We start from the raw sequence: 13,771 nt of genomic DNA, 5'->3' as shown, positions 1-13,771 counted from the left end.
TATATGCCACCATCTAGGAGATGATTATGAGCAAGGTGGTTTCCCGTTGCTTTCCATGCCGTACTATATCCTGTGACTGTAGCCTGTATGTTCACGGGACCTGTTTGCGGGATGAAAAACACCAGATAAACTAAGGGGAAAACCCTGCTGTCCGCGCCCAAGATCGGCTAACTTGGCTATGGCTGAGGAAGATCCTTAAGCTCCTCGCATTGTCGACGGGAATCGAACCTAGGACACTCCTTCCCCAGGCATATGGTTGCGAAACGCAAAGCCACTAGGCTAACCGCGCGGACAGGTAAGATTTATGCAAGCATATTTGAGAGAAGGTTAAGAAAAATTGTAAGAGAAAATGTCTGATTAGTTGTTATCAAGGTTACCAAGAGGTTATACTCATGAACTAAAAACATTATCGTCATCTACCGAGTAGCACTGTTGGGCCGCCTTTGGCCGAGATAAACAACCGAATGAGATACAGGAGTCGACTGGTGGATGTTGCAGTCCACATGATCTCATAAATAATCGATAGAAATTCAGGAAAATTAGGCGACCACGAGAGCACACCAAATGCTTGCATAATGCTCATTGTGATGACACAGAACGTTGTACTGTTAATAAAATTGTATCGCTGGAAGAGTCCAGATCCTTTGGACCACATGCCACTATATAGGGCAATACCTGGTTCGGAACAATGACCGCTGAACGTGCCTTGAAGGTGGGGATGAGAGGATCCAGTAATGTCCATAATAACAATCCTCATATCAGGATACCGCCACCGGTCTGTTTCCGGCCAAACTATTTACGTGCAGTCTGGTCGGCCGGAAATATATATATATATATATATATGTTAAAGATACCAAGCTATTTTAAACCTGGTTTTACTCCATTTCCCAAGTAAGCAAACACATCAAGAAGAGAACGGGCTCTATGTCCCAAGGTGGAAATTATTCCAAGCTTATGAGGAGGGATTAAGATTTGATGACCCAAATGAACTGCATACAGAAAAAAACATCTGAAAACTTCTTTCGAAGTTAATGGATATTCCAAGAAAATCATTGACAAATTCCTTCTTAATCCTTCTAGACATCACTCAGAAGAAGCAAATAGTTTCAAAAGGCAATATATCCATTCCTTACATAAGTACTGTTTCACATAAATTAGCAAAAGTTCTAAAAAAATACAATATCAAAACCTTGTTCACTCCACTTCCAAAGATCCGTTCCTTAATTAGCCACCCAAAACCTTGTCATCATCAACTCAAATACCCTGGCGTATATAAAATATTATGTGACTGCGATATTCCTTATTTCGGGCAGACAGACAAATCTGTCGAAATGCGTATGGAAGAACACACGAGAGACATTACTTACAAGAGACAGCGAGCAAGTGCATTATCAAGTCATATCCTTTTCTCGGCTAATCCTAATGATGATAACCAAAGTCACAAAGTCTGCTGGGAAAAATCTACAAACATCTTCCGTTGCAGTGACGAAATAGAGAGAAAAATTGTGGAATCGAGAGAAATCATCTTCAATCCTGTTCCTCTAAATAACAACTTAAGCTACAACCGCCCAGATAGTCATTCAGCTGTAATCATGTACTGGCGTTCACGTGATGCTGCAAGCACGCACTCTCCCAACAATGCAACAAACGAAAGAACAGCTTCAAATACAACTACAACGTTTTCATGCTAATTATGTATAAAGACTGTCTATGTTGTTCATAGTCTTTTAACCCTCAATGTTTAGTGTTTTTTCTTTTATAATGTCACCTGAAGAAGGCTGTTACAGGCCGAAACTAGTAGTGTGTTTATATTAAAACCTTTCTACCTAAATCTCGGTTCTAGTCATTTAATTCTTCATAAAACTATGTATGTTAACCGAGTCAATGATCATTCTGTCACATATATATATATCTATATATATCTATATGTATGTATATATGTATCACATTATCAAGAAAAATAGCATTAAGCTTGATATTCAAATAGGAATAATCGAGCAATATCACTGGTTGGATTATTTTGATGGCATTATCCTCTTAAATATATATGCTAAGCGTCTTCAAAAATCTTAAGCCAAAAATAACTGCTGTGTCAAATTTGGCATGAAAATCTATATTTTAAACAAAAATGTGAACGTATGCAGGCAAAAAGAAAACATCAACTGCATTCTCCACCATAATAAACAATTTCACTATTTGAATACGAGGATTGCACAAGTTTTTAGTGAAGATGGCAAAATGAAGATTAAAATTGATAACAGAGTAAGTTCGGATGGTTGTAATCGGAAGTCAACTGAACGTCTTCTTCTTCTTCAACCCGAATCGGTCCGCTGCTGTGGATGAAGGTTTCTCCAAGTTTCCTCTGTTCCATTCTGTTCCCAGTTCTGCTCATCCATTCAGGAAGAAATGGCAAGATGGAATTGTTAGAATTGCTGGAATGCAGTGGACGAGAAAAAGCAACTGAATGCATTCATATGAAATAAGAAAGAAGTCAGCCAAGCAGCATACAAGAGGAAAGTTGAATCCAATTTAACAAACGGATTGGCTTGCATGTTAAGTAAGTTATGAAACAAACAAACAAACAGTAAATGAAACATCGGAGATTGGAGATATGAAAGTTCTGAGGGAATATTGGGATAGATGGCATCAGTGACAGATTCATTTTAAGAAATGAAAATATTAGATATGAACTTGATATTGTTCAAGTTTTAAGAATATGTGAACGGGGGTAATCTAAGGTGGTTTGGTCACCTAAACAGAATAGAAGAGAAAAGATTAGTAAAACAGTTAATCAATGCCGTGATGGCAGCAAAAAATATCTAGAAGAAAACTGAAACCTACGTGAAATACTGTGTTAGATTCATAATATCTGACATTCCAGATGAAGGTATCAACAAGAATATATAGAATTGATGATCCGAAGTACGTAACTGAAATTTAGGTCATTCATAAAAAAAAAAAAAAAAAAAAATATATATATATATATATATATATATATATATATATATATATATATATATATATATATATATATATATGTATATATAGTATTATGTGGCTTGCATTCGACCATACAGTTCTTCAGCGACTTTATAAATACATTGATAATACCTGTATGTCTGTTACAAATATGCTGAATTGAAGATTGCGTGTTAAAATAATGGGAACTTTTAATTTTCGTATCTGGGGAGCAATAAAAAAACCTAAATTCTGATCTCGTAGTCAGAAATAAACAGCCATGGCTCCCACCTTAATAAGATGTAGGAGCTCCTTTCGCTTCAAGGATTACAGCAATCATAAGACATACTCTCCACAAGCGTACGATAGCGGTCCATCGGCATTTTGGATCATTCTTCCTATAGGCATGTAATGAGGTTCTGGAGTTGTGGAGCGGACGTCATTTACCTCATCCGACGCTCCAGTTCATTCCACAGATGTTCACTAGGGTCTGTGTTCAGATCAGGGCTTTGTGGAAGTAGCCAAGTGTGGTGACGCTCATTTTCACAAACCACGCAGTTACAGCAGCAGTCTTATGACGTGGTGCATTTTCTTGATGAAAGCGACGATGGTCAGTTCTATAAAAACACCACAAAGTAGGAAGCATTACGTTGTCCAAAATGTTCAGTTACTTCTCGGAGTTCAATGTTCGTGGCACCACAAACAGAAGTCCAAGGACAAACTAGTACCATACCATCACACCGCCACCCCCGAATTTCATAGTTGGGGTTACGCACTAAGGTAAGAGACGTTCACCGGGCATCCACCACATCCATACCCATCCATCTGCTTGGTAGAGGGTGTAGCGTGATTCGTAGCTCCATAACATTGGTTTCCAAGCTTCCACGTCTCACTATACGCGGTTTTTTTGCACCGAAGACGACGCTGCATGTTGATTCAGGTAATGTGGGTCTTACATATTGTCATGGAAATCAATGTCGTGAGTCTCGGTGCTGAATTTTTGTGCAGATTCGTGTTCCAGTCGATGTCTGGAACTCTGCATTCATCGTGTGTCGGCGACGAATGGGGGATTTTACATTATCATTCGTAGCACCCTACAGTCACATTCCTGAGTGTGGTGGGTCGTCCACTGCAGGTAGCACTTGCAGTTGACTCCTTGTGCTTCCATCATTGTCCGGTCCAATTTGTCAACAGTTTGCAGAAGAGATAGGCCTGCAACATGACATCCTATCACATCGCCTCTTTCAAACTCGGTTAATTCCTTCTCGCAGCCATTTCATTCGGACACAGTTGCATTGGCTTGGGACATGATATTCCTCCTATTTATAACGGCTACAAACACGTGATCCGTTATGGCACGATGTTCCTTTTCCATTGGGATGTCCGTTAACTTTTTTCCAAGAAGTGTACATGGAGGTGGTATAAGTTTCATTCCTCATATAGCCAAATTGGTCTACGTGCATGCTGTTAACAACCAAATGTATTTTCAGGGTGGTGTAGAGTAATTTATTTTGGTAAGAAAGACGGCCAAAGCAGTGAGGTATTTCGTTTATAAACTCTGTTGTTCTTAGTTTGTGTATCCATACGGAATTCTAATTTAAGTTTCTGGAATGGGGAAACCCTGCACCTCTGTAGTAGTCTGCTTGATCTAATCGATGGAAACGACTTTATAAATATCCTAATCACACACACACAAAGGACGTACGCTCCTCTGTTAAGAAGGCTATTTTGATTCAGCATGCTACACAGGGACATTATTGCAGCTTTGTGTAATCGAACTATCTGGAAGGAATGTCTTTCACTATGTACAACTCCCCCCCCCCACCTCATCCTGCCACTGTCCAAAACATGAATTCTGTGTATTTTGACAGAAATGAGTGACAATGACTATTGGATTGGAGTTATGACCGAATCAACTAAGGCCGCGAGGTTAGTGTATTATATTTATTGCGTATTCGTCTGGTCAGTTAGTTTATTTTGGATTAAAAACTCCGTCACTTCCTTTTGGAACCAGTAAAATCGGTGTAGCTAAAAAATCTTTTTTTTTTATTTTTTTTTTATAGACAGGATTTGAACCGATGTCTTCCCAGCAAAAGGGCAGCATCAATACTCATCGAGCTACAGAGACTCATTGACACTTCGCCAGGCTAACAGAGAAATGTGACATTTTTCACTGCAAGAGTGTTGCATTCAGGCAAAAAGAGTGATGTTCTCTTGTTTCTTTACACTCTACAAGATCCTCCACAACACAGGCAGAAGACATCTATCTCGTTACGTCCTGTCCTTGGGTAGAACGAACCACGGACAGGTTGAAATACCGTCTAGGACGGAGGATGTTGTATAAATACATTTCGGATGAAGATGAGCTCGACGGCCAAATAAGTGTCAGTCTTCCTACACACTCGATACATAATACACTTTTATGAGTATTTTAAGTTATATCCAAAACTTAGATATTCTAAAAAGAAATGCTCTATAAATTTCTCCTCGGAATATTAACAGAAAGGGTTAGCCTAATGAACTGGTAAGAATAGGAAACATTAACATTGTGAAATATATGGGAAAAACTACAGTGAATGATTCGAAAGACTAACACGAAGTGAAAGCGATAGTTGCATGCAATGAAAGAATAAGCAGCCATTTCCAGTATAAAATTTTGTATATTTTATCCACTGCTACCAATGAGTTTGATATCACAGCAACTGGAACAGAAATGTTCGGATGTACTTGAATAGTCGCTCTTGTACTTGAAGGTAGATTTTATTACTTTCATGCAAGAGAAAGAAAAAAGAAAAATAAACACAAGAGTTATATTTTCCCTCAGCACTGATGTGCTATCGGTTTTATATTCGTGTATAAGTCTGGAGAAAAGAAATACGAGAATGTGTAGAAAGGATCAGTTAAAATTAGTTTCCAATAGTAATATACTGATATTGTATTGAGAAAGGAAACCAGTAAGCATGAGATAATGAGATTCAGTTTCTTTCTACTCAGTGAGTTATCTTCCATGATAGTACAATGCCCCAGTCAACGAGGTTCTTGTTCGGCAGCTCTCTAAGTTTTATATTATATCATGTTATTGGTCTTCCTTTTCAGTCGTTTCAGATCGTAGGTGACTTCGTAGGCATTGCCCACAAAGTATTCCTGGTGAGATTTTTTACAGGGTAGTTCACCATTGCTTTCCCCAACCCCCTAAGTTTTATCCGGGCTCGGGATCGACATATGGCTGGTACGTATTCATGACTATAATCCACGTGTGTTAACGGGGCCGGTTTGTCTGTTCAGGAAACTCGGGACGAAGAACCCGAGTTTCCTGGTGAAAAAAAAAAAAAAAAAACCTACCTCTGTATGAGATCGGCTAACTCACTTTTAGTGTCTAAAGAGACCAGATAAAGGTTCCTCACGTGACTGACGGGAATCGAACCTAGGTCTTTTCGAGCAAAGGACTTCACTGACTGAGCTACGAAGGCTCTTGTCATCGGTGGCAAAACGCATATTATATTTATGCGTTTTTTTTTTTTTAAATGTGGGTGGATGGGTAGGTGGCGCAATGTAAAAGCAGTTGACTTTGCTGCAGTAAAATAAACTGGGTAGACAACACACACACACACACACGCACACAATAATCATCAGACATAATGCACAATAATACAGATCTAACGGCTCTATCGCAATTTAATTCCACTCATCCCAACTTTACTTACGTCAGGATCTGCTATAAACATATTACAGTCTATAAATCGAATCTTTATATCCGTATTTACTTTAATTGGAATTTTATCAGTATGGGCTAGCCTCTTGAAGATATCTAAGTTATTTTGCTTGTTGAGTCTTATATTATATTATAAGACTATAATATTATATTACATTATTATATTATATAATATTATTAAATAATATAATATTATATTATATTATATTACACAAGCTGTTTTTGGTATACAAAAAATGAATGCAGTTCTGGACGCAAATTATTATTTATAACATGGTTGAAAACAGGATAATTTCTTGTGTCTTAGAATGAACTGCTCAACCTAGCGAAGATCTTCGTCATAATTATGAAACTATCTAGGGAGGGTCTACAAAAGTAGTTCCTACCTACATCACGTCAACGAGGGGATTGATGGGCTTCCTGTTGAAAAATGCACAACATTTCTACTAAATAGTTTAAATCTTTCTGACTCTACATCACTCCATGTCAATGTCGTATTTGCTGGATGCAATATGGGCGGTCTACTAAACGAGATTGCGTTGGTATTTCCTAGTTTAAAGGGATAGGAATTCTTTAAAATATATGCTGACGTATATTTTCAGCATTTATTACAACCAGTGAAACAGAAATACTCTGTATTTCTTATATTCAACTGAAACAGTTTGCTAGCCTGGTTGGTCAAGTAGTTGTGATATTCGCTCTTCAACTACTAAACCGTGTTCGAATCCTAAGGTAGGTTTAGGTGTTCGTGAATGAGGCCCAATATGGCTTGGGGAAAAAGAGTATCATGTTTGGTCTCAAAAACAAGCCTTCCGGATTATTTAACCTTCATCCCACCTACGATATTAATGTAGGATAGGTTTACAATATTTTGTAGATCGGATTCAAATACATACCAACAGCATAAACTTGCAAATTACCCAAATACACACTCTAGAGCAGTGGTTCTCAACCTTCGTGAGACTGCAGCCCGGTAAATTCTTTTTTTTTATAAGACGAGGCCCGGTCCAGACAAATTTATTCGTAAATACCTTTCCATTTTTTTTAAACTTCATACATTAAACTAACATAAATACTAATAATTAATTATGCCATAATCATAAAGAGTATTAGTATGCTTATGTACTGTATACGGTGTGGCATGTTGACAAATATAAAATTACATTTAAATTATTTATCAATCACTGGACTAATAAAATCTTGTAGTATATTTAGCTTCCTCGGGGCAACATCGTTCAATTAATTTGTGCTCATTTTCATTGACATATCCCATTTTTATCACCAAAACGTTATAATATTATTCAGTGTAAAATTGATTATTGTATTATTAAATCGATTTTAATAATGTTGGTTTTAAAAAAACCTGTAGTGAGAAAAATATTTATGCATTGTAACTCACCATAGAAGTCATCTCAGTAGGGGAAGCAGAAGAATGTCAACTTGGCGGCGAGACACTTATTATTACATACCAAATATTTATATATGCAAAGTATGTAATTTAATAATAAAAATGTATGAATCTCTCAATTCTAAACACTAGTTCCAACACTAATTAATATTTTGAATTTAAAAATTCAGCACTTCAACAGCAGTTACAGTATAAGTTATTACAGTATAAGTTATTGAAAAAGTTAAACTTAGTTTATTTTATTACAACTGAGTTTTTGAAGGTTTTAGACTTTTCTTGCTGTTTTCTATCTGTTAGCGTATTAATTCTGAGATGAATTGAAGTGATAGCCAAACGGAGGCAGTCAGAAAGCTGTCGGCAGTTCCACTGTTTCGTTCTAAGTTATGGCAGAAAATGCAGTTTCCCAAAGATATGTGGTGAAAAACAAAGAAGAAATCTCATTGCTATTTCATGTAAATTTGGATATTCATTTTTCATTCTTATCCAGAATTTCGAATTACTCATAGAATTAAAAGTACTTTCTGGTCCTTTGTCCGATGATAATTCAATAAGTTGAAGGATTTCTTCATGGGAAGGAGCTGTCTCTTTGTGTTCAACAAAGGGATTCACAATCCACATATTTTGCCTCCGGGGATCCTCACTTCGGGATAATACTTTTCAAACGAGAACATCTTCAAGTGGGCTGCAATAATACCTAAAACCGAATTCTGTGAAAAGAAATCATCCTCTTCCATAATATAGTCTGAGTACGACTGAAACATTTCGATATTTCTTTCTGCAATCATATTAAGCCGGAGTTTGAGTTTCTTTTTGAAAATGATTCGATCTTATCTTGTTCCAAGCATTAAATATTGTTGTATGTGGACCTTGAAGTTTTAATTTCAATTCGTTTATGTAAGAAAATATGTCGCTGAGATATGCCAGCCTAGCTACTCATTTCTTATCCTGGAAATAATGGACGGGTCACTTTTCTTATCAATTAGAAACAGCCCAACTTCCTTTCGGAGTTCATATAACCCCCTTGAGAATTTTATCGCGGGAGGGACAGTGAACGAATTTCTGAATAGAAAAGAAGGTTTTGATGATCAGAGCCCATTTCATCGCACAATGCTTTTAACAATCTTGTATTTAAAGCCCCGTTTTTTTATATAATTAATAATTTTAACAGATTGAGACAGGACTTCATTAAGTTCAGGTGCCATTTTTTTGGAGGTCAGGTTTTGCCTATGAATGTAGCAATGCGTTGACAATAAGTTATTGTCCGCCATATCCTTAATTTTAATGACTAAACCTGAATTTCTACCTGTAAGACAGGTAGTGCCGTCAGCGCAAACTCCAACGCAATTTTGAGACCTTTCTCTTCAATGAAACCATTTAAAACTTTGAAATTTTCACTGCTGGTAGTGTGTGTAGGTAATTCAGAAACACTTAAAATGTCTTCCTTCATGTCACTTTCATCATGATCAATATATCGTACATACGTAAGTAAAATTCTGTTGTTCTGAATTTCTGTAGATTTGTCCCGTAGTAATGCAAACAATTTCGATTTTTAATTTTTTCAACGAGTTGCGTTTCCGTATCTTCTGCCCTATCAGATATCCCCCCTTTCAACTGTATCATTCTACAATGGGATGTCTTTCATTTTACTTGCTGCAGACTGGCCTAATACTTCATTACAAGAAGCAATCAAAGAAGGCTTAATGAGTTCTTCGCAATGGAATCCGTTTTTTTTTTTTTTTTTTAGCTATCTGTATTGATATTAAATAGGATGCCATCAGAAGTGAAGTGTCAGTGGATGAAGCTTGAGAAATAATTTTCTTTCCTATTTTAAGTGCATCTCTTTTACACATAAAGAACTCAATGGGTTTGTTGACTAGATCGGAATATTTTGTGGTGAGATCTCGGGTAAGTCGCGATGGCTTCATAGCTTCATTTCCCAGACCAGTAGCACAAATGACACATTGCAGTCGTGGCAATTGGTCAGTATCAAGGCATTGTTTGAAACCAAATTTTAAATAGCTGTCCATGTACTTACAAATGAATGCAGACCTTTCATTATACTTCCTTGCTGATTGGTCACGACATTTGTAACACAGATGTTACTTCTCGAATGTTGAAAGATTTCGATGTGTGAAAATTCCAGATAATTCATGAATATTTCGATGCTTAAAAATGAGCGGCTTTGTCAGTGACATTTGCTACACAGATTTATTTAGGCATTCTGGGTCTGAGCTTTTCGACACATTCGACACGTGAAAACTGTTTGAAATAAATATGGATATGATGAAATACTAGACAGTCTGAACTAGTGGATTTTTTATATGAAAGTTCATTTTAGTGATGACTGCTATGCATCATGATTTGTTGGCCATGAAAATACCCAAGCATGTCTATTCACTAGATTTTTTTTTTTTAGCTCAAGCTTCTCATCATTGACCTTTTTAGCATAAAAGTAGCGCTGAGATTCAGCAGAGAGAGAGAGAGAAGAAGAAGAAGAAGAAGAAAAAGAGATAAAAAGATAGAGTGAAATAGTGATAGACGAGAGAAAGAGGCCTCAGTTGACCAGTCTTAGCTATTGACCCACCGGTTACTTCTAAAATGGTCGTTTGATTTTTCACTCACTAAAAGTAAAAAAAAAAAAAAGGAAAAATACACTTAAAAGATTAACAAGAGATAAAAATAGATAAAAAGAATATTAAAATACAATTAAAACAGCAATAGCCTGTAAAACATAATAAACAGATAAAAACCAAGTGAACAAACTGGGGAGACCCGGCCCGGGAGATCCCGTCCTGAAAGGGCTCAGGACCGTCTCGATGTTGACCTTCGCAGCCCTTTTTTGTTCAGGTCAACCCCCACTCCTACATTGGAATGATATGAAATTAGACTAAAATGACAAAACTAATAAATCTGAGTTTAAAAGGTCATAAAAACAATGTTCTTACAAATATATGCACACTTTAATTCTCCCCTGTGTAATCTGACTTATGGTTGGTAGCCTACACCATCTCCTTATGAGATGGTGCAGGCCACCAACCATAAACAGGAACAGGAATCAAGTTCCTGATTATGTTCCAAGTTTATGGTTCCTGGAACAGGAACCATAAACTTGGAACAGGAAAGATGCCCAAGAGGCATCTTTCCTGCTCCAGGAATTGAGGGAGATAGTCCTAATTCGATGGTAGATCCTGTCTTCCTCAGTGAGGAGATGTTTTTTTTTACGTATTTTCCATATGCGCTATTTTATAACATTGAAACATTGATGAGAAAAATTAGGTATTTTTTTGTTTTATTCTCACTGGTGGAGGGAACTGCATGCGGGCAACGGGAGTCTAAGCACTTCAGCCAGTCTTCGCCAAATGCGCTGCACTGGTAGAAGAGGTGCGCTTGAGTTTCAATTGCATGGCATACTTCGCAAAAGGGGTCACAAGGTCGGAGCAATATTGTGATTTCGCCAGGAGTTGGCCGCACTGAATTGCTATGCAGTATATACAATATATATTATAGTATTTATATTATAGTATTTAAGTACAGTATTTATAATTCATAACTTTATCTATTATTAAGTATAGTTTCTGGGAAATTCCCATGCTACTCCTCTTAAACACTATTAATATAATTAACGGCTATTTAGCCTGTTTTTGTTTAGGAGTGTCCCTTATATTTAATACATTGGCTAACATAACTCAAAAAGGGGTATATATATATATATATATATTTTAGGGCATTATGAGCGAGTATAGAAAGCAATTATGGCAGAATAAAAAATGTGGAAAAATTTGTACATACCTTGTTTTTGGTTTAAAGATGCCTTCTAAATCCAAGCTCTTGCTGAAAGGTTGTATGTATGTAAATGGAGGGGGGGGAGAGGGAAAGAACATGGGGATGTGCTTGAGACACGGGAAATAAGTTTGGAAACCCGGGTTACTATTAATAATATATAAATAAATATATATATATATTATTTTGTTGTGGGGAGAGGGGGAAAACGAAGGGGAAGGGTATCCTTATGTGGAAACTGGGGCATAAGGATACCCTTCCCCTTCGTTTTCCCCCCTTATAAATATATTTATATATATATTATTAATAGTAACCCGGGTTTCCAAACTTATTTCCCGTGTCTCAAGCACATCCCCATGTTCTTTCCCTCCCCCCCCCGTTTACATACATACAACCTTTCAGCAAGAGCTTGGATTTAGAAGGCATCTTTAAACCAAAAAAACAAATTTTTCCACATTTTTTATTCTGCCATAATTGCTTTCTATACTCGCTCATAATGCCCTAAAATATATATATATACATATATATATATACATATACATATATATATATATATATATATATATATATATATATATATATATATATATATATATATATATATATATATTTATATACCCCTTTTTGAGTTATGTTAGCCGATGTAATAAATATAAGGGACACTCCTAAACAAAAACAGGCTGAATAACCGTTAATTATATTTATCTATTATATTTTATATTATAGCAATATTTTTATAAATCTTTTTAAGGTGTTTGAAAGAATTTTTATTAGAAAAATAATTTTATTAAAAAAATTTTACAATTTATCTGGTATTTGAAATATATTTTAAAAGTCATTTAATTTAATAAATTATTTAAAATATTCACTTTAGCTATTTATCTGAATGATTAAAAAATGATGTACACAATGATGTATACAGAGACATCATTGTGTACAACATTTTCAGAGTAGGGGGGGGGAGTATTTTGTTTCTGATAAAGAATTGCAGTTGCAAATAAATAATTATATTATTTTTTGCAGACAAATGGCAAAATTGTTAGCTGTTAGTCAAACAAAAACACAATATCGCAAACAAAAAGAACTATCAGAATACCAACACATTCAGACTAAGCAGACGTCAAAATATACGTTTAAAATAAATAAATAAATAAATTAAAACTACAAGGTTTCAACTGCTTTTCAAGTACGCAGACTGTCTGGCGATCTCCAATTACTGTTCTTAAAAAACAAATAAAAATTAAGCATCTTCAGAGGACGGCTCGAATGTAAAGTGATATGTATGTGCCCTCCTATGACCAACCAAGTTTTGACGTACTAATAGCAGAAGAATAAAACGACTGCGACGACCATCTTTACACTATCGGTTTAAAATAATAATGTAAACACATTTATGCATTTCCTTGATAATGACAAATATATGATCAAGCTTACGTCTTTGAGGCTTTTTTCTAATTTTTCTATTTTGCTTATAGTTAATGTATATTTATTACATATTTTGAGGCACTTTCTTTCATTTCTTTATTTCGCGATTGTTTACAATTAGGAACCTTGAAATTTTACAAGGAGGTAGAATTTATTTCGTATATTTAACAGAAATTACTAAAAACGCTTTCTTTTAATATTTTTTTTATTCTATTTTATGTGTTCTAAAAATTGTGGCTATGCGCTTCGCAACCAATGTGCCTGGGAAAGGAGATCCTGGGTTCGATTCCCGTCGCCGACGTGAGCAGCTTAAGGATCTTTCTCAGCATAGCCAAGTTAGCCGGTCTTGGGCGTGGACAGTAGGGTTTCCCCTCCCGGAAGCAGGCAAACCGGCCCCGTGGACACACGCAGCTACAACCATAGAATATATCGGGAGGCATAGGGCTTGTCACCTTATCCTCGGGACGGGTACGACTTAGAAGGGCTTA

At 36.2% G+C, this 13,771-nt stretch overlaps 1 long non-coding RNA gene across 1 annotated transcript in view; it reads right to left on the bottom strand.

Moving 5' to 3' along the window:
- Positions 1-13,771, bottom strand: part of LOC150106363 (uncharacterized) — a 334,416-nt gene that overhangs the window by 311,549 nt on the left and 9,096 nt on the right. The window lies entirely within an intron of this gene.

The sequence above is a fragment of the Typopeltis vanoorti genome, chromosome 5, assembly GCF_054136105.1.
Source record: "Typopeltis vanoorti isolate ZY-2024b chromosome 5, IOZ_Tvanoo_1.0, whole genome shotgun sequence".
NCBI lineage: Eukaryota > Metazoa > Arthropoda > Arachnida > Uropygi > Thelyphonidae > Typopeltis > Typopeltis vanoorti.
Note: the sequence above shows the minus strand (reverse complement) of the source record. Positions and strands in the feature narration are given on the sequence as shown.